This window comes from Zingiber officinale, chromosome 10A (genome assembly GCF_018446385.1).
Source record: "Zingiber officinale cultivar Zhangliang chromosome 10A, Zo_v1.1, whole genome shotgun sequence".
Classification (NCBI taxonomy): Eukaryota; Viridiplantae; Streptophyta; class Magnoliopsida; order Zingiberales; family Zingiberaceae; genus Zingiber; species Zingiber officinale.
The window spans coordinates 44,752,590-44,774,693 of NC_056004.1; the positions used below are offsets into that span (position 1 = coordinate 44,752,590).

At 35.7% G+C, this 22,104-nt stretch overlaps 1 long non-coding RNA gene across 3 annotated transcripts; it reads right to left on the bottom strand.

The window, feature by feature from the left end:
* Positions 1 to 19,301: 19,301 nt before the first annotated feature.
* On the bottom strand, positions 19,302 to 21,397 carry LOC122026243. Of its 3 annotated transcripts, XR_006124078.1 has the most exons (4): positions 21,211 to 21,397; positions 20,978 to 21,135; positions 19,606 to 19,691; positions 19,302 to 19,398 (listed from the first exon to the last, which is right to left on the bottom strand). It is a non-coding gene; the product is annotated as an uncharacterized LOC122026243 (long non-coding RNA). The 3 variants fall into 3 exon arrangements; XR_006124077.1 differs by lacking the exon at positions 19,606 to 19,691; XR_006124076.1 differs by lacking the exons at positions 19,302 to 19,398; positions 19,606 to 19,691 and adding an exon at positions 19,714 to 20,790.
* Positions 21,398 to 22,104: the final 707 nt, after the last annotated feature.

Here is a 22,104-nt window from a genome sequence, read left to right on the forward strand (position 1 = left end):
CCTTGAGTAGACAAATTCAACAGTCGAGCGGCAATTATAAACCCTGGATCAACAGTTCTGCGACAACTATACAGTTGAGCGACGACTATAAACCTTGGATCAATAGTCGAGCGATGGTTATAAACCCTGGACTCTATGAATCAACAGTCAAGCGACGACTATAAACCCTGGATCAACAGTCGAGCGATGACTATAAAACCTCAAGCCGACGAAATCAACAGTTGAGCAGTGACTGTAAACCTTGAACTCTACCAATCAACAGTCGAGCAGTGACTGTAAACTCTGGATCAACAGTCGAGCGGAGATTATAAACCCTTGAGTTGATGGATTCAAGAGTCAAGCGGCGGCTATAAACCCTTGAGTCAACAGATTCAACAGTCGAGCGGCGACTATAAACCTTTGAGTCTACGAATCAACAGCCGAGTGACAACTATAAACTCAGGAGTCGACGACTACAGCTAAGTGGCGGCTATAAACTCGAGAATAAAGTTAGTGGAGAGGTGAGCGGTGACTATAAACCTCGGTTCTATAGCTGATTGGCAGATAAGATTTTCGATTACAAAGGCCAGGTCATTTGACATATGTTGAAATGAGCTATCGAATGTCTCGACGACTAGTTATATAGACGAGCAGAAGCGTAAGGATTCATACTTAGAAAATTTTTCACATAGCGTTATAAGATAGTTAAAACACTGGACAGCCTCATGGGAGCCGATTGATAATGCATGGAAGGACACTTACAAAATTTAACAAAAGTGGAGAAGCGCAGAACAGGTGTGCATTCATTGACACTTAGAAAAGTTTTTACAGACATCAGAAAGGAGCACAAGAAGCAACTTAAAGTCTAGTCAAACGACTAGCTGAGATAGTCAAGTATATCATCCGATAGGGACTTGGTGAGCTTCTCCCAGTTTATGATCTCGCTGGTCAACGTGAGAGGGAGATAACCACCGTCCTTCAGCTGTTGGATGGTCCCATTGATGCCAAAGTTGAATAGACGAAGCTCCCGATTCGTGAGCTGATCATTGAAGGGGGTTGAACGGAGATAGTCACGTTTAAGAACTTCAAACCGGCTGAGATCTTCCTCTTGGTAAGCTTTGAAGGTTGCTCAGGATGCCTCTAACTCGGCCTTTAGCAATTTGAAAGACTGATTCTCTGGATCAATTGGCAGAGCTATATTGTAGGAGATCATCAGATTGCATGGAGTTCCTTTGAGCATTATATCAGATAGAGACCCACGATTCACGTCCCGGTTCTGGCAGAGTCTGCAGCAGACCTTGGGCACACAACTCCGTTTCAGTACAACATTCCATCCACAGACAGATGGACAATTAGAGTGGACCATCCATACATTAGAGGACTTGCTGAGGTCTTGCGTTATGGATTTCGAAGGCAGCTGGGAGGACCACCTGCCATTAGTAGAGTTCGCTTACAACAACAGCTATCATTCGGATATCCAGATGGCACCGTTTGAAGCATTGTATGGTAGGTCTTATCAGATACCCACCCTCTGGGAGGAGGTTGGGGAGGCCCAGCTGCTAGGACCACATAGAGCTCAGTAGGAGGTAAAATTGGTCCGCACTATCAGACGGAGGATGTCAGAGACGCAGGACCACCAGAAGAATTATGCTAATCAAACACGAAGACCGCTGGAGTTCTTTACTAGCGACCATGTATTTCTGAGAGTTTCACCCACGAAAGGGGCAAAGAGATCTGTCCTTCGAGGTAAGCTAGCTCCACGATACATTGGACCTTTCCAGATCTTGGAGAGGGTTGGAGCGGTAGCTTACCGTCTGGCGCTACCACCATCTTTGGCAGACATTCACGATGTATGCCATGTGTCCATGCTGAGGAGATATGTACCTAACCCAGCACATGTTCTGTCAGATATATCAGTTTCCATTCGGCCTGACATTACGACGATGAGGTTCCGATACGGATTCTAGACCACGGAGATCGTCAGCTGTAGAACAAGATTATCTGGCTGGTTAAAGTCAAATGACAGAATCATTCTGATGAGAGGGCTACTTGGGCGCTCGAGGATACAATCTGAGCTCGATACCTCCATCTTTTTTACTTGAGGTATGTGAGTTAGATTTTCGTTCAGCATTCATACTGTTTATTTATTGCTAGTATATGTTGATGGTAGGTAACAAAATTTAAGGACCAAATTTTTATTAGTGGACGATAATGTAAATTATCGTAACAAAATAATAATAAAATAATAAGGTTTAATAGATGAATAACCTTAACGGAATTTTTTAAAATTTTTAAAAAAAATTTGGAAATATTTTGGAGCTCGTATGATGTATTTTACGGGGATGAGTTTATTGGGCTTGGAGGAAGCCTATTTGTAGTACCCACTTAAGTGGGCGTTGATTAAAGAATAAACTTAAGGTTTAATTGATTAAACCTAAAGTATAAAAGGGAAAAACCTAGGTTTTCCTTTATTCCCTCATTCCTCTTCCATCTCCTCTTCATTCTTTCCGCTCGAGCAGCGCCGACTCCCCCTATACATTGCACCTTTGCCCGACACTATTAGGTCTCGATTGCGCCGGTGATGTTTGAGCCACCGCTGGCCAAGCTTCTTCTTTCCTTTCTCTGAGTCACCCTCTCTACACGGGACAACCTTTGACCAAGGGCAGAGAGTCGTGCCCTAGCTTTGATTTGCCCCCGCCGCTGCGAGGGCTGCGCTGACCATCGCTGGAGCGACCGAGCTTTCCATCTCCTCTCCTGATTGTCGCGAGCCATAGTGCCGAGCCACTCCTCGCAACAAGTATGAGTCGATGATCCTCCTCTTATCTTCGGATCCCTGGTGTTGACCCTTTCCCTTGCAGATCCAGGTAGAGCATCAGCTGCTACCACCCGAGGAGTTTTTCCGGCAGATTGTCACTCAACCTATCTCCAGACGATTGTCGTCAGTCCACTTCGAGCCGGTGACCCTCAGGTATGAGCAGGGACACACTGTGGTGCCCTAGGTCTACCACCCACAACCTTCCTTCATCTCTTTCACTGGTGACAACTGGAATCTCCTCACCGTATGCCATTATTCTTTTCCCTTATGCCAGATCTATACTCGGGGATGTGCCAGATCTTTGCTCTGTACAGATCTGAGGTGTTTTAAGTTGGAGGACAACAACACTAGTTTACTTTGGCCACTATTTTTTCGACAGCCATCTCCTCAGACAGTGAATCAACAGTGGAGGGAAATGGAATTGGGTAAGTTTTGGTGTTGATTCTTGATGGTCATTTGGTAGTTGATTCTTGATGGTCATTTGGTAGTTGATCGATGGATTAGATTAGTGGGGTTAATCAATAGTTAGGGTTAATGATCATATCGATTAGGGTTTCCCCTAATTAGTTTTGGAGATTTTATTTAGTTATTTAATTCATAAGAACTTAGCTAAATAAAATATTTTAATTCAGGGCTCTGTTGAGACGACATCACGATGTGAGATCTATCTGATATGATATTCGTTTTGAGGCGGGTACCTTTGACTTATCTTCTTTTGATATTGTCATTATGATATGCATAGTATGTTATAGCTAGTAGTAATTGTTATGTTGATATCTGTCTTGGTATGTCACTACTTGATACCTGAGATATGCTTTTATTCTATCTGATATGCGTTTAGGCCTATATCATCTTGATTCTTACCATGTGCACTTATGTTCATAGAAGTAGTGATATACCATGCATTCCTAGGCACAGGGCTAGCTACTAGTTATACCTGGCATGTGTACATAGACATTATGATATCTAGTTTATTGTTATGGTTTTCATTATTCTTTTTGGTACATATTATATGGAGGTGCATATTGTCAAGTGTTACTGTTTTAGTGCCATGCACCAGCTTGCATGATTGCATGCTGAGCGATTGTCAGCTCCTTTGTAGTTGAGCACATCGCTAGCTACATGATCTGCGCACACAACCACTCATGGGTTAGTGACACATCAGGTAGGGTGTGTGCAGTTGCTCTGTCAGGGCTCCGCTGGACCACTCATGGGTAGTGGTGTCGTAGCATGGTAGCGGACAGGGATCTCTCCTCTTGATTATGACACAGGGAGATGAGAGCTTCGACTCCTCCATTTAGTTGGGTAGGAGGATAGGTGTACTTAGACAGCATCCTGTCCACTCGGTCACTTAGGAGTAGTGATGACAGAGTGTACAATTGTCATAGCCCTACCCACTCGACCTCATCATCACGATGACGGTGGCTGACTGGTTGCATATGATTGACATGTATACAGGGGTGACCATGTCATTTGCACCATATACATGGATTGCATTTATTTGTGTGTGATTGATGCACTTCAGATGCTGCATTTTGGTGACTGCATATGATTGACATGCATACAGGAGACATTATGTATTTGGTCTGACGATCCTGCTGTAGGACCGTTAGATTCGATAGAGGGGGGGTGAATATCGATTGAAAAAACAAGAGTTTAAACGCAACGGAAAAGTAAAATAGACACAATGGTTTTACTTCGTTCGGAGCCTGTGACGACTCCTACTCGAAGGCCCGTGGTCCTTGACCACTTTCGTTGGGCAATCACTAGCAATTCGGAATAATAATTACAAAAAGAACCGTACAGGGAATGCTAATGAAACTGAAAAATAAATACCAACAAAAGGAAAAGAACGGAGCGTAGTGTCGGAGCTTTGTTGGCGTCGCACTGAGCGTCGAGCAGCAAGACCAGCAGTAGAAGAGTTCTCAACTTGATTGATTGATCTGAAGCTCCTGTCTGGGGCTTCTTTTATATGCTGTTCCGGGCGCTTGGATTCCTTCCGGGCGCCTGGAATGTGACGAAACTGCTCAAATCGAGATGCTCCACGTGGCGACGACTTGGCTGGATAGAATTCGCCTTCCGGGCGCCCGGATCCCTTCCGGGCGCCCGGACCACCTTGTTTCCAACAACTTCCTTCCCGCAAAACAAAGTTAGTCCGAGGCAAATATACATCCTGTAAAACAGATTGTTAGCACAGTTTATCATCAGATAAAGTATGACTTAGATTCCGTCTTTCGAGACCGGAATCTAGTCACGATCTCGACTTAGATATCCGAAATGGATCTAAGTCGGATCGACGCCTAATGTTCCCTTCCCGGGAACGCGTCCTCACAGTCACTCCCTTCCGGTGACTTACCTACCAGACGTCCGGTCGGCCCGTCGACCCGTCTCGACTTCTCGCCAAGCGTCCGGTCAGCCCGTCGACCCGCTTGGACTTCCCGCCAGTCATCCGGTCAGCCCGTCGACCTAGCTGGACTTCTCGCCAAGCGTCCGGTCAGCCCGTCGACCCGCTTGGACTTCATGCAGCTATCCGGTCGGCCGTCGACCTAGCTGGACTTTTCCTGCACACTTGATCAAAGTGTCAGACAACAACACAACTAACTTAACCTATTTGTCATTCATCAAAACCTGGGTTAGACCGTTAGTGCTACCCGCATCAACAATCTCCCCCTTTTTGATGGAATGACAACCTGGTTAAGTTAGTGAAAACATATGCAAGAAAACAACATGCATTTATGTGGTTGTAAAGTTTGTTAGTTTGTATTTTCAAATTGGTTTAGCTAACTTAACTAACTTAACCACCTAACCCTCCTCCCCCTTTGGCATTCATAAAAAAAAATGAACACAGGTAAATAACCATAGTGAAGAGTTACTGTAACAGGTAATCAAATTTTGAAAGATAGCTAAGTTTGGTTCAAAATTTGAAAGATAAAAGTGCAATTTTTAACACCAAGTTTAAAAAATAGTCAAGTTGACTTGGGGTAGACAAGTTGAGTAAATTTTTATGTTTAAGTAACATTTAATTTTCAAAAAGGTAAAATTTTCAACTTCGATTTAAACTTTTCAAGAAATAAAATTTTTGCCAAAATTAATTTTTAAGGCTAATTTTGGAAATAGTTAATTTTTCAAATCAGGTTTGAAAATTAGGTGGGATTAAACTTTCACATTTTTCAAATACTTAGTTAAATTTAACTTTTTGTAAATCAATTTTCAAACATAGGTTAGGTTTTAAAAGGCATTTTTCAAACATACAAAATTTGAGTTTATTCTCCCCCTGAACTTGATACTTACTCTAACCAGCTGTCTAACCAATTAGCTACTAACTGACTATCAGAAGATAGTAGATTATAACCAGTCAGTGTTTGACTTGACTGATGAACTTAATCGATTAATGTCTAATTGTATTTAACGTCCAGACTTATGTTGATGCACTGAAATAAGCATCTTAAGTCCAGACAGTTGGCCTATGCATCTCACCCCTTTCTATGTTTGTCAAACACAAGCAAGATAAACCTAAGGTGTTGGTGAGATGCTCAAAAACTAGTCCTATGGGTACATGCTTTCTAAGGATTCAAAACTAGTCTAAGGCCAAAACTGTTTTTGAAAATCTAAAAATGGACAGTTTTGAAAACAACCAAATTTGACTTATAATTTGAAATAGTGATTTTTGAAAACAATTTTGAAATTTAAAATTCCTAGTCTATTGAGATATAACATAATCAATGTAGGTCTGAAATATTACTAGATAAATCCAAAATATTTTACAAGTAGTGTAGCTACAGAAGTAGGTCATCACTAAAGCTACTGAGATGATGAAGGGGGTGGTCCAGATCCCAAGGATCGAAGAAGTGCCATCAGCTCAGTGTGTCGGGTGTCTCCGGCAGCTCGTAACTCGGCAACCTCTCGCCGTATGTCCCGATGAAAATCAGAGTTCTCCTGCTGGAGACTCGCCATAGCTCTCTCTAGTCCGGTCATACGGTCGGCTAGAGTGCGGGGAGCGTGTCGTGGTGCTCGAGCTGGGGGTGGTGGTGGAGCCGGTGCGGCTTCCTCTGGAAATAGTGCGAGCATGAACTCGTCCATCTGTGGGTCTGGATCGGGCTGGTGCTGTGCCCCCCTCCGCCAAGACATAGTCCCGTCATCTCTATCTATCTGGATGCCGGCTAGGGAAAAGTTCCGAGAGGATATAACATCGAACTCGGTCATATGGGCAACGTCTCCTCTAGTGACATCAATGTGCAACGAGGACATATAGGCTGTCAGAATGTGACCAAATGGCATATGGACTCGACTGTCAGTCACGAATCCAGCTGAGTAGATGATGGTGGAGAAGATATGTAGGCTGATGTCAATTTCTAACCTATGAATCAGGGCATAAAGTAAGAACGAATGGAAAGGGCGCATCACAGCGATGTCTCGAGTAGTCAGTGGTAAAATGCAAAGGACTACAACCCTATAAAGAGCGTAGTCCTGGACTCGAAGTTCTACTGACCTAAACTGTGTCACCGTGGGATCTCTCTCTCCCCCGAAAAAATACGAATAAATCGTATCGAGAGTAATATGTGAGTAGGGATCTTCGAACGGTAGATCCCTCGGAGGATAGCACAAAAAGGAGCAAGTAGATGGACGCAACTCTAAAAACTCTCGGATGGTCGTAGGGGAAAATACGATATCGGTGCCTGCTGCCCTAGTGGTATAGGTGAAATCGTCTACTTTTGCTAGGTTATTGCAAAATTCGGCACACAGACTTATGTTTATTGGACTGGTACATTCGACAAGGTTCCTTAAATTATAGTGGCCTATAACCTCTAAAGCAGAGGGACATGACCTTAGAAAGAATGATCTATCTATGCAGGTAGTCCTAATGGCCTTGTAAATGGTGGACTCAAATTTAATCCTAAGTTCGTCTGTGGGAAACCTAGGGTCTGTACTAGCATTGGAGGGTCCAGCACCAGTATTTGTTCGTTTCCTACTGTATATAAATAAAAGAATATTCAAAAAAAAAATTAGAAGACAAAAAATAAAATTTTAGAGAGGGGAAGAATTTTTTACCGAGGAGCCATCGAAAAATATAGATTTGACGACTTCGGTTGAATCGCAACAGCGTCTTCACCGCAAGAAAATTTTGATTTAGAGTACTTTCGCACTGAGGTTCAAAGTGAACCTTGGCAAAAGTGAGAAGTAGTGGGGCAAAGGTTGGGGGCGCCTGCTGCCCCTTATTTATAGGGGACTCCGGGCGCCCCAGAGGGGAATACCAGGGGCGCCCGCCCCTGGTTTTTTTTTTTTTTTAAAATTAGGTTTGAAGTTTAAGTTTTAAGTTTGAATAAAATTTTGAAATTAAGTTTAAAATTAAAATTTTGAAATTAATTTTTAAATTAAAATTACAAATTTTGAAATTAATTTTTAAGTTAAAATTTTGAAATTAATTTTTAAGTTAAAATTAAAATTTTGAAATTAATTTTTAAAGTTAAAATTAAAACTTTGAAATTAATTTTTAAAGTTAAAATTAAAATTTTGAAATTAATTTTTAAGTTAAAATTAAAATTTTGAAATTAATTTTTAAGTTAAAATTAAAATTTTGAAATTAATTTTTAAGTTAAAATTAAAAATTTTGAAATTAATTTTTAAAGTTAAAATTAAAATTTTGAAATTAATTTTTAAGTTAAAATTAAAATTTTGAAATTAATTTTTAAGTTAAAATTAAAATTTTGAAATTAATTTTTAAGTTAAAATTAAAATTTTAAAATTAATTTTAAAGTTAAAATTAAAATTTTGAAATTAATTTTTAAGTTAAAATTAAAAATTTTGAAATTAACTTTTAAAGTTAAAATTAAAATTTTGAAATTAATTTTTAAGTTAAAATTAAAATTTTGAAATTAATTTTAAGTTAAAATTAAAATTTTGAAATTAATTTTAAGTTAAAATTAAAATTTTGAAATTAATTTTAAGTTAAAATTAAAATTTTGAAATTAATTTTTAAGTTAAAATTAAAAAATTAATTTTTAAGTTAAAATTAATTTTATTAATTTTTAATTAATATTATTTTAAAAAAATTTTAATTTTAAAATTTTGAAATTAATTTAAGTTAAAATTAAAATTTTGAAATTAATTTTTAAAGTTAAAATTAAAATTTTGAAATTAATTTTTAAGTTAAAATTAAAATTTTGAAATTAATTTTTAAGTTAAAATTAAAATTTTGAAATTAATTTTTAAGTTAAAATTAAAATTTTGAATTAATTTTTAAGTTAAAATTAAAATTTTGAAATTAATTTTTAAGTTAAAATTTAAAATTTTGAAATTAATTTTTAAGGTTAAAATTAAAAATTTTGAAATTAATTTTTAAGTTTAAAATTAAAATTTTGAAATTAATTTTTAAAGCCTTATTCATCTCACCCGAACTATATTATCAATCAGGGAATCCTATGATTTTGTGAGATGAAATTTGTTTGATTACAGACTTTTGGTTTAACTTGTGTTAGATTCAGACTTAGCTTTGGTTTCCACAAATAGGCATTCTTCGGATAAACTTCTAAGCTTGGTGAGTCACAAGGACATCATTAGAAGTAACCAACCTTTCGAGGTTTTCCGAATAGTCCTATCCACGGAACTTAGTACTAAATCTTGGTCTAACTGGTTAGGATTCGTTTAAGGGTAGCTTCGGTCAGTTCTACTTGGGCAAATGCACCAGATCGAAACCATATCTTTCTAGACATGCGATGCCCAAGTTTCCCTAACGTACTATCATCCAAAAATTTCACCAATACCATGATTCAAGTTAAACTTGGTCTCTAATTCTAATTGCTCTGCCGGGTTTGTTAGTTTTGGGTTACCCTGTCGGGTAAGTTAGTTGGAGCCTCCCCCTGAATTATTGGCCATTAATTTAAGTTTTAATTTTAGGCTTGTGTCGATTCTTTTTATAGTTATAGTTAACTTGGTGATAATTTTGTTGTTTCTTAAACTGTTTAGATTTTGAATTTGATTTAGGTTTGTATTTTGGATTTTGGTTTAGTTTATTTATATAATGTATTTTTTCTTTAGGTATATAATATTGATTAAGTCCTACTTGCGTGGTCAGACACGCTTTCGGAACCCAAGCTAAATTGGTTGACTTGTATTGGGTTATTAATAATTTGAAGGTTTTATTTGAATTCGACTTATATCCTAGTCCGGTTTTATTATAACATGCTTTTTGATTATTTAGGATTAAGTCTAGATTTTTTGATCTTGTTGTAAATTTTTCTAGCATTTCTTTTAAATCTTTAACATCATTTTTTAACGATAGATTTTCCTCTTCAAGTGTTAGATCTTGAGTTGGATTCGAATTTTTTAATTGTTCCTTGAGGTTTTGATTTTCCTCAAGAAGTGATTTGTTTTCATTTTCTAATTTAGTTAATTTACTGTTTAAACAAGAAATGATTCTAAAAAACTTTTTGTTTAAATTAAAATATACCTCATTCGAGCCTTCGGAAACGAGTACGGACTCGTGGCTTGTTTCGGGTTCGGACCCGTCTTCATCTTCCGACTCATTTTCAGTTTCGGCTTCGCGGGCCATCAGTGCGAGGTGGCTCTGATGTTTCTGCTCTTCTTCCTCCGATTCGTCCGAGGAGTCGTCCCACGTTGCTTTGAGTGCTTTCTTTTTGGTTGGCTTTGGTTTGTCGAACTTCAGTTTTGGGCATTCGTTCTTGTAATGTCCCTTTTTGTTGCAGCCGTAGCAAGTCACGTTCTTTTGTTCTGAGGGAGAGCTGATCTTTTGAAGGTCTCCTCTTTCTCCTGGTGAACATCTTTCTTACCAAGTTCACCAGGTGTTCTTCGTCTTCAGAATCTTGATCGGAGTCTTCTTCAAGTTCAGGTTTGCTTTTCTTTTCTTTGGAGGAACCTGCAAATAGAGCTATACCTTTCTCGGCTCCAGCATTAGTTTGTTCGTGTAATTCTAATTCACAAAAAAGCTCATCTAATTTTAAGTTAGAAAGATCCTTAGAAATTTTGTAGGCATCCACTATTGATGCCCACAAACTATTACGTGGAAAGGCGTTTAATGCGTACCTTATTAAGTCTCTGTTCTCCATTTGGTGGCCTATCGCATGAAGCCCGTTGAGGATGTCCTTGATCCTCGCGTGTAGTTGATTCGCTGTTTCTCCTTCCTGCATTTTTATATTAAAAATTTTATTTAGAAGCAGGTCTCGTTTTGTTACCTTAGCGTCGCTCGTTCCCTCGTGCAGTTCGATCAGCTTGTCCCATAGCTCTTTAGCGTTTTTGTGTGGACCGACTCTGTTCAGTTTCTCGCACTGTAGAGTGTTGATCGCTTTATTTTCTGTTGATGCTTTTTTCTTGAGATCTGCTGTCCAGTCTTCAGGATCCACTAGATTCCCGGCGTTGTCCACTGGATTTTTGTAAGGTTTCGTAATGCTCATCCACTGGTCGAAGTCTGTTTTGAGGTAGACCTCCATGCGCTTCTTCCAGTAAGGGAAGTCGTCCCCGTTGAAGAGTGGAGGTCGCACTGTGCTGAATCCTTCTTGTTGGGACATTCTGTGCACAGGTAAATAACCAAAAAAATATCCCAAGACTTGGTCTTGGATTAGTAGTGCGGGAAGAGAAACAAAGAAAAAAAATCTTGATTAGTGCTGCACTAATTTAAATTGATTAGAGAAATATTAAGTTAAAAAAACACCAGTTTTAAAATTAATTATTGAAAAAAAAAAAACAATTCACCTGATTGGTGGTTGCACCAAATCGAGGCGGCACTGATACCACTTGTAGGACCGTTAGATTCGATAGAGGGGTGAATATCGATTGAAAAACAAGAGTTGCAGTGGAAAAGTAAAATAGACACAATGGTTTTACTTCGTGACGACTCCTACTCGAAGGCCGTGGTCCTTGACCACTTCGTTGGCAATCACTAGCAATTCGAATAATAATTACAAAAGAATCGTACAGGAATGAAACTGAAAAACAAATACCGACAAAAGGAAAAGAGCGGGCGTAGTGTCGGAGCTTTGTTGGCGTCGCAGGAGCGTCCAGCAGTAGAAGAGTTCTCAACTTGATTGATTGATCTGAAGCTCCTGTCTGGGGCTTCTTTTATATGCTGCGGGCGCCTGGAATGTGACGAAACTGCTCAAATCGAGATGCTCCACGTGGCGACGACTTGGCTGGATAGAATTCGCCTTGCGCCCGGACCACCTTGTCCCAGAAAACTCTCTTTTCCTGCAAAATAAAGTTAGTCCGAGGCAAATATACATCCTGTAAAACAGATTGTTAGCACAGTTAAAGTTCAACAGATGGAGTCTTTCCGAGACCGGAATCTAGTCACGATCTGACTTAGCAAAGTCGGATCGACGCCTAATGTTCCCTTCCCGGGAACGCGTCCTCGTAGTCACTCCCCTCCAGTGACTTACCTCACTTACCTGCCAGACGTCCGGTCAGCCCGTCGACCCGCTTGGACTTCTCGCCAGCTATCCGGTCAGCCCGTCGACCTAGCTGGACTTCTCGCCAAGCGTCCGGTCAGCCCGTCGACCCGCTTGGACTTCTCGCCAGCTATCCGGTCAGCCCGTCGACCTAGCTGGACTTTTCCTGCACACTTGATCAAAGTGTCAGACAACAACACAACTAACTTAACCTATTTGTCATTCATCAAAACCTGGGTTAGACCGTTAGTGCTACCCGCACCAACACCTGCATCTGTTTATATGGTTCCCACCCTTATGTCAGGATAGGAGGTCCTGGTTAATACAATTCTTCCATTGTTTAGTTTGCTTTACCTATTATTGTTCAAGGGACTGTACAACATGATTATTACTGATAGTTATATTACTATACATGTCTACTAGATACCTGCTGAGTTCATTAAACTCACTTTGTTGATTTATATCTATTTCAGGTTGAAGCCGTTAGGAGCTTCCAACTGCTAGTCCCCTCCCCATGTTGCAATGGTTTCTATTTTTGGTCTTTTGTTTCCTTGCTATGTGACTTGTAACTGGTGATGTGTAGTTCTTACGCTCATGGATTTTTATGTTGAGTTTAGGTATGCTACCCTTGTTTTTCCGCTGCGAATGTTTCTCTTGGCGGGTTGTGTTTCCCTCGTTGTAGTGGAGTAGGTTATATATATCTGCGATGTTTTAATACCGTTTCACTTCTTTTCGTATTGTGTTGTCAGCCGAAGGCTGTTTTCATTAAACTGCATGGAATGTTTTATTTACTTTACAGTATATGTTCCAGCTGTGTTGGCTGAAGATTGTGAGGCCCTGAGAGCTATGTATTCAGGATTCATATTGTCATCGATACAGGAGAGATGCTGCCAAATTTTCGTTGGTAGAGACTCCTCCAAGGCGTGACATGTTGGGCTTTGATACCACTTGTTGGTCCCTTGCGACCGGCAAGAGAAGGGTGAATTATCCTGTAAAAAGAAACCAAATACCTTTCTCGATCTTATAGCTTGATTAAAACACCTGTATAAAAGAATTAAGAAACTAATTAAAAGGAAGTAGAGGCAGATCTTTTACTTGGTTTATAATCAGAGGATTATTAATCTAAGGCAATTAAAGCTCACTAAAAATCTCTTTTGGGTGGAGTAACCTCTTACGATGTTGACAGCTCACAAACAAAGTAGTAGAACAAAAAGAGAATCGTTTACAAATGTTGTTTTGAACTACTAGGATCAGTCTGATCCAAGTGCCTGAAGGGTTTCTGGGTGCCTGGACCAGGTCCGAGCACCCAGACCAAGCTGAACTAGCCCGCAACCATGGCTCGCACCTGGGGTGCCCTAGTTGCCCCGGGTGATCCGGGCGCTCGGACTAGAGTCAACTCTCAATTGACTTTTATCTGGCTCTTCTGCTCCAGTTCTACTCGTTTGAGTGATTTCAACCATCCGAAATAGGGCTCACCGGAACCCATTTTCCTGTCTTCTCGAGCAACCTTCCGCTCTGGCTTCTCATCCTTTGGAACCGTCACGCGCTTCTTTCTCATCCGCCAGCGTACTCTTCCGCTGTGCCTCGTCCCTCTGATGCACCGAGCCCGTCAACTTTCTCTCATGTCGTCCTTCTCACTAGCTGCTTCTTTCGCTCAACCTCCTATGCTCCTAAGTTCCTGCACACTTAGACACAGGGCATCAAAATACAACAGGACCTAACTTGATTTGATTGATTATATCAAAACGATCATGGGGGTACTTACAAATGATTCTCCCACTGAATTATAAAGCTTGTTAGGAATAAGTTATGGATATGGTTTTACCCACACTACTAGTTTCAAACCCCAAAGTAATGACATTCAAGTGGGACAAAGTTTATATTATATCTCATCTTGAGTTTACTTTGACTAATTGTTTAAGACTTATATAAGTTAGGTACACAATATTTACCAATTACATCATATGAAACTCTTGTTCAATGAGGTGAATAAGACTATTTGTTTGTGTGTCCATCGTATGAAATCCATACTATAACTCATTTTGAGTTAGTTTTGGCTAATCACCCAAGACTAGTATAATTTGAATAACATCATATGGGATATGCCTCTAAGTTCTTAATCCAATTAATGTAACTTAGTTAAGTTGAACCCAAAGTTTAATAGTCAGACATCACAATTTTCCTATCACACTCTACTAAGATAAATTGAGTCACTTTATTTTAACAAAACTTGACTACAATTGATCGAGATAGTAGTGAGTACCGAATTTTGATAGGCATATTAAAAGGACCTAATTACGATTACACTACACATGCATCACATAAATTTTTATTTTCACGAGCTTTTAATCAACTTTCACTAAAAATTATAAATTTTTATTTTCACGAGCTTTTAGACTAAAACATATTCGATTTTTATGTCCGAAAATTTTATTTTGAATATGGATAATTTAACTGTAAATTAATTTTTAAAATATTAATCAATTTATAAATCAACTTTTATTTTTAAAATAAAAATGTTATAAACCCCTAAATATTTTAATCAGAATATTAAGAATATTAATGTTTTTATTTAAAACTTATTTTGATTAAAAAATTTAATAGTAAACTGTTTTATTATACCCTAAAATATTTTGAGAAGATTAATAATATTTTTAAAATAAAATTTAAATTATAAAATATATATTTTGATAATTTTTTTTTTAAATTGATCATTAGCTTACATCGATTAATTCTACTCTGATTGATTCGATTTCATAAAAAATTTTACTCTCTATTAAAATAAATCATGAAGTACTCATAGTGGATGATTTATCAATTTAATAATTTTTGATTGGTATTTCAAAATTAAGTAAAATTGTGATTGATGTCTCAACAATTAAGTAGACGCCCCACAGTACAATTGCAAGGCGGCGATAAATTACTTCATTTTCTTTGTAGCGGTCCAATACCTAATTTAAGCACATTAAATGTGAGTATCAAAATCTATTGTTGATCTATCACAATCTTAATTTATTTCTGTATGCATCTTTGAATGTAAGGCAAATTACCAAATCAAGGTGATGAAGTTTCCAAATATTTATATCATGCACTTAAAATTTAAAATTATCAAATTACTAATCTCATATTTATTTTAGCCTTCAGTATTTACTCCAATTGTGTCGCAATTAATTGGGGTTAATTTTTGTTAACGAAGGATTTTTTTTTAAAAAAAATTAATTTGTGTTAAAAAATTATTCAAATTGATATATAAAAACATGAATATAATAGAAAAATCAGACAAATAAATAGGATATAATTTTATGTCATTTTAAGCTTTATAATGATATCAGTTAATTCTCTTAAAGAATTCATAATGATATAAAATTAAGTCATATATATTTATCAAGTTCTCTTGATTATATTTATACTCTTAAACATCAATTTGACATATTATATTGAAAATAATGATTTTCAAAACTTAAATAAAACTTTTTAATCCATTTCTATCATATAACAATAGATTAAGATACTATTCATCAACAAATAGGGTCTCAAACTGATTGGATAATATTTTTTTTAAAATTAATTTTTTATGAGATCAATTTGCATTTAAAAAATTATTACTCTCAGAATAATTTATTAAATTAATGTTTAAGAGCATAAATATAATTAAGAAAATTAAATGAACACATATAATCTCATTTTATGTCATTCAAAATTCTATAAGTCTATTTTAATCAAAAATCAGTTAATGGATTTAAAAAGTGACATAAAATTACATCTTATGTATTATTTTATTATATCAATGCCTCAAATATCAATTTATTAAAATATATTGAGAATAATATTTTTTTTAAATAAAATCCATCATTTAAAAAAACAATTTTAAAAAAAAAAACCCAGATCTACTAGGATAAATGATAATCTCAGTTAACCTCATTGATTATCTTTCGGGTGATCAACCTTGTCCGGTCTCACGGAAGTTTCTCACCGATTACTAGGGTAAATCAGGAAGTGCATGCAGCTATCAGCCCAGAAATCCAGAATCCTTTGGTTACACTCCTTATTTGGAAGAATTTTTTTTATAAATATACTGTACTTAGAGTTCAAACTACAAATACCAGGTGATAATCCGAATATCTTATCATGATATCATAGTTTCGGAGACATGTCTATAGGATAAATGCGGAATGATAAAATGGACATGTGATTTAGATATTTTTGTAATTCCATCAACGTGATTCGATAATTTGTGGTCGAATCTATCATATAAAATCTACCCTGATATTTAAAATTTTGAAAACAAATCAACCGCCCCTTAATTAGTCGTCCTAACAATGACGTGATTGGATTTCCTCTCAATTTTCATCAGCTGAAAATTAATTACATCTTTCTATGGATCGTATATCAAACTAACAATGTCCCCTTGGTAGTGCAATGATTAAGACTTATCATATATAGTTTTAGGTTAAAATTCGGTGTGTCTGAAGATGTCTTCTCCTTATACCTTACCATCTATATTAATGACTAGTAGTGATTCACAATTTATCTCTTCCGTGTTGATCTAGAGACGAATTGAATATAGGGACAGATTGATAGATGAGCTAGAGTTTATCATTGATATATATACACATTAATAATGGAATTTTATTTTGTCCTTGATATATACTTTGTCATCAACAATCATATTTTTTTTTTATTTTGATCATTAATGTCATACTTTTAACGATGAAATTTTCTTCCGTTGATTTTTTCTTATACTTATTTCACAATGTAATTATAAATATCAGGACATTTATTAAATCTAATTATTTTTTAAAACTTAATATCAAATTAGACTATATTTTATAAATATCATTCTATTATATAATATATAAACACATTAATCAATCAAATTATTTCTTTTATAACTTAAACTTTTCTTTCATACCGCTAATCCTTTGCTTCCCTCCCTGCTACAGCACCAAGATTATTCCTCTCCGTAGTCCCGCCTTCTTTCTTTCCTCTTCGCAACCATAAGAGTTCATCCCTCATGGTAGCAAGTACGGAGAAGCTCAAAGTACCCTTAGTTATTTTTTATTTCTTCCACTATTACAAATATGATCGATATTTTTAAAATGACATTTATTTTAAAATGTTATTATAAATATCTTTAATGATATTTATCCAAACGGATTATTTTAAATGTTAAAAGATCATATTAGATAATTTATGATGACAAATTTAATTAATGTCACCATATTATAAGTGCATATAGTTATCTTATCCAAAAAATTTATCTTAAATTTTGGATAGGATACCTAAAAAATTTTTGCATGCTACTTTATTAATTCCCTAAATTTAGATTTGATGAATAATGATTCTCTAAATTTAGGGAATGAAACTCTATCCTAAATATATAATAATATTTCTTTTCAATCTCTTTCCTTTCACTCATTCTATAAATATAATAATAAAAAATAGAAGAAAGATAAGAAAATAATAAAAAATTAAAGATAATGAAAATTTTAGGATAATTGATATAATGTGTAGTGAAAAATGATTGTCTAAATTTAATATAGTGAATTATTTTTTTTAAATTTTAGATATAGTAATAAAGAAATTGATGTGAATGCTTTACATACCCTAATCTAATTATGTTAAGGGCCGATACTTTTTTTCCCATACACGCCGATTTCCTCCCTAGCTATAACACACGCCGCCGATTCTTTCTACTCTCGTCGATTCTGCTCTTGCTGTCGCTATTATTCTCACCCACGTTCACATCATTGTCGCCGCTCCTCTCCCTTTCTCCTCCCTAACTTGCTCTCGCCGTCGCCGCTCCCACACACGCTCACGCATCCTTGTCCCTGTCGTCGCCGTCGGCCTCCATCATGCGTCTCAACCACGATTCCTCAGCAGCACTCCTTGAAGCTGGACTTTCTTTGTTTCCTTTCGTTTTCTTCTTTAAAGGTTTTGCTTAATTCTTGCACAAGATAAATTAGGTAATAGGAAGTGAATCATGGCAAAACAGAATTAGTAGTTCTCACTTTTTTTGTTACCTATCGTTTTCTTCTTTAAAGGTCTCGCTTTTACCTACTGCTTTCTCTCAAATGTAGTTTTCACTCTTTTTGTTCTACTATGCACTTATTTACTACTATTTATTGGTTGAAATTGGTAATTGGAACATAAATGTTCATAGAATAACACAGATTACCATATTCGAGCATGAAGCTAAGGTAGCAGCTTTACTAGAAGTTTTGGAAAATATACTTTCTTTGTGGATTCACATATTTATTGAAATAGTAAATTGCATTTTTTTTCTCTTGCTTGTGTCTTAGGTATTACATGATTGAGATGGAATTTCTAAAACACCCATCTAATATAAACTTTTTTTTAACAAAAAGAGCACCCCTCCCTGATGCTTTAAAGGTCTTTCCTTGTTACCTTTCATTTTCTTTTTTAAAGGTCTTGCTTAATTCTTGCACAAAATTAATTAGGTAATAGAAAGTGAATCATGGCAAAACAGAATTGGTAGTTCTCACTTTTTTTGTTACTTTCCGTTTTCTTCTTTAAAGGTCTTGCTTTTACCTATTGCTTTCTCTCAGATAGTTCTCACTCTTTTTGTTTCTACTATGTACTTATTTACTACTATTTATTGGTTGAAATTGGTAGTTTGAACAAAAATGTTCATAGAATGACACAGATTACCATATTCGAGATTGAAGCTAAGGTAGCAGCTTGACTAGTATATTGAAGTTTTGGAAAATATACTTTCTTTGTGGATTCACATATTTATTGAAATAGTATATTGCATTTTTTTTCTCTTACTTGTGTCTTAGGTATTACATGATTGAGATGGAATTTCTGAAACACCCATCTAATGTAAACGTTTTGTATAAAAAGAGCAGCACTCCCTGATCGGACGAAGCGGAAAATTATATGAGGGGGCGAAATTTTTTTTAGATAATCAATTATAAAAAAAATATAGTCATTGATATGAATATACAAAATAATAACAATTAATATTTAGATTTTAGACACATATATTTTATTTTTTTTAAAAAAAATAATGATAATTTAACTTACTATAATGAAAAATATTAAAATAAATAATAATGTAAAATAACTCACGTACTATTCTAAAATAAAGCTGTAATTTAAAATTACTTACACAAAAGAGGAGCATGTGCAATTTCAAAATTTTCAATTTTTCATCCATAGCATCTTCGATAGCAATAAAACCTACAAAAATGACAAAAAAAATTTACTTTAATCATTAAAATATAATTAGCAAGATAAAAAAAATAATTATTTACCAATTTATTTATTATGTTGATCCATTTTAAGTCGCACTCTATGTTTTTTCATTGTCTCAAATTCATCAATAATTGATTCAACATTGAAAGTTTAGGCAATATCTTTTTCAATGTAAATCAGCAATCAACTAACCAAAAAATCATTTTCCATCTTATTTCGCAATCGTGTCTTGACAATCTTCATAGATGAAATTGCACGTTCCGTAATTGTAGTAGAAACTGGAAGAGTTAAAATAAGTCTAATCAATCGATCCACAAGATAGTAATTCTCTTTCTTTCCTGTCTTTGACAATAATTGACACAATTATGAAAGTGTTGACACATTTTGAAAACACTGATTACGCTGAATGTCGATCTCAAAAAGCTCCAACTGATACTTTATATGTAACTTGACTTGTAAAATCATCCGGATAAAATTTTTCAACAAATTTGCAAATGTAATTGATATTGAATGATTTGTATCCATCTCTTAGATCCAAAGCTGAGCTAAGCTGAAGCAATTCTATTATATTTTCATCAAATTGATAATTCATCTCTTGTAATATTGAATCTATGGTGTTTGTGAATATATCAATTCGATAATGATGCTCTAAGATAACATTTCCTTTACTCAGTCGCTCTCTACCTGATCGACGAGGAGCTTGCATGTCTGGTACATCTATCTCATGTTTATCATAGAAACTCTTCACCTTGTCAAATAATTGATCTCATCCATTCTCTCTAAATTTCTAATAAGTTCCTTTGTATTACCAACTACATCCATAGCATTTATAATATCTTGACACTTGTATTGTAGAATTTGACAAAGATTGTCGGTCATTTCTAACAAATCAAGAACAAAATGTAATATAAACACAAATTCAAATGATATCATTATATCATAAGCTCATCAACTCTTGCCCTACCAGATAAACTATTTTTGTCGTTGATTATATCACTTAAAACAAGTAGAACGGGATCAAACAAAATAAGCAAACTACGAAGTGCCCTTAAGTGAGAACCCCATTGTGTATCTCTTGAACATTGTAATGCCCCAATTTGATTTTTTTCCTCTTCCAGATTCAAGCTCATTAGCAGGTAAAAATTTTCTTTGATTTTTATTGATAGGAGACTTATCTGGGATTACTTGATAAGGACCAACAATCAAATAAGCACACCCAATCTCATCTCTTTTATCAGGTGGATAACTCCATATGGATTTACGTATACCAGGATCTCGTTTAATATCAATATCATCATCTTTATCAATCTTTTGAAACTTAGTTGGAGAAAGTTCTATTGTTGGAGCTTTATCTTCAATAAGATTGAGAACCTCAGACTGAATATTGTCATGACCAATATTAGAAGAACTATCTTCTGAACACTTGTTTTTGGAATAGAAATCAATTTTTTTTCTTACTCATAAGGAACTTATGTGAAAAATATTGATAAGTAATCAATTGGTATAGAAAATATCATATATATAAATCGATAAAATAATTATATTGATAAAACATAAAACTTACTGTCGAGCTTATGAAGAATCCAAGATGAAGACGGTATTGAATTGCAAAACCAAGAATTTGAGAAATAGAGACGAAAACTTTGATTTAAGGCTTCTAGTGTCCTTGTCTCCTTGTGTTCCTCAATCTCCGCTACTATCCATCGAAATTTGAAATTGCAACTGTAGGAATTTGAGAATAGAGATGAAATTTGAGAGGAGAAATTTGATCTAGGGTTTCCTTTTTTTCCTTCTCACCGTTTTGGACAAAGCTTCAATCGCGATTTGGGGCTTCGGTTGTGCCACTGGCCACTGGTGTTTTGAATGAAGCTTCAATCGTCGATTGGGGCTTTGGCGTTTTGGACGAAGCTTCAATCGCCACTGGTGCTTGGGGCTTCAGCGTTTTGGAAGAAGTTTCAATCGGGTTGACACTTAGGGCTTTGATGTTTTCAACTTTAAAATTAGCCTCATCCTTTTTATTATTTTTTTAAATTTTATTGGTAAGAAAAAATTATTACATTAGAAATTCAAGAGAGTAAATAAAAAAATATTGTATTTGCCTCTCTCTGTCCTGATGCATGCTTTGAAGGTCTTTCCTTGTTACCTTTCGTTTTCTTCTTTAAAGGTCTTGCCTAATTCTTGCACAAAATTAATTAGGTAATAGGAAGTGAATCATGGAAAAACAGAATTAGTAGTTCTCACTCTTTTTGTTACCCTTTCGTTTTCTTCTTTAAAGGTCTTGCTTTTACCTACTGCTTTATCTCAAGTAGTTCTCGCTCTTTTTGTTTCTACTATGTACTTATTTACTACTATTTATTGGTTGAAATTGGTAATATGAACATAAATATTCATAGAACAACACAGATTACCATCTTCGGGCATGAAGCTAAGGTAGCAGCTTTACTAGAAGTTTCGGAAAGTATACTTTCTTTGTGGATTCACATATTTATTGAAATAGTATATTGCATTTTTTTTATACTTGAATTTGTAGTCTACAGTTCTTATTATACTTAGAATTTCACTTGTGGTATAGTTCTTTATTTATGAGTGTTAAATTTAGTATGCAATCATTTTAAAATTCAACAAGGTTCGATTATTCATTATTCTTGAAAATAAAATGCTTAGAGTTTTCAATGCTTGTTGTTCAATTGA